Source organism: Sceloporus undulatus, chromosome 5 (genome assembly GCF_019175285.1).
Source record: "Sceloporus undulatus isolate JIND9_A2432 ecotype Alabama chromosome 5, SceUnd_v1.1, whole genome shotgun sequence".
Lineage (NCBI taxonomy): Eukaryota > Metazoa > Chordata > Lepidosauria > Squamata > Phrynosomatidae > Sceloporus > Sceloporus undulatus.
The window spans coordinates 129,778,584-129,778,997 of NC_056526.1; positions in this window are offsets into that span (position 1 = coordinate 129,778,584).

Here is a 414-nt window from a genome sequence, read left to right on the forward strand (position 1 = left end):
GGGTTGCTGACCCTCAGACAACTGGGGGGCCGAAGCCAAAAAATAAATAATTAAATATTTTTTAAATAAATAAATATATAAATAAACCAGGACAAATGTAGGACAAATTTCAAATGGATGACACTTTTTTTTAAAAGAATGGAGGACACGCAAAAAAATTTGCTGATTTTTTTAAAAAATGTTAATATAAATGCATGTTTCTGAGGCTTCTATAGACAATTGCCCCCCAAAGGCCCCGGCGGCAATCGGCGGCAGGACTGGGCTGGGGCCGGTCCCAAGGGCTCGCCGAGCCGCATCCGGCCCGCAGGTTGCCTACCCCTGCTCTAAACTGTACAAAAATTTGATAAGGCCTGCTCTGCTCTAGGAAGGCAGAATGAGGCAGAATGAAAAATGGAGTTTTGGTATCCATTTGAA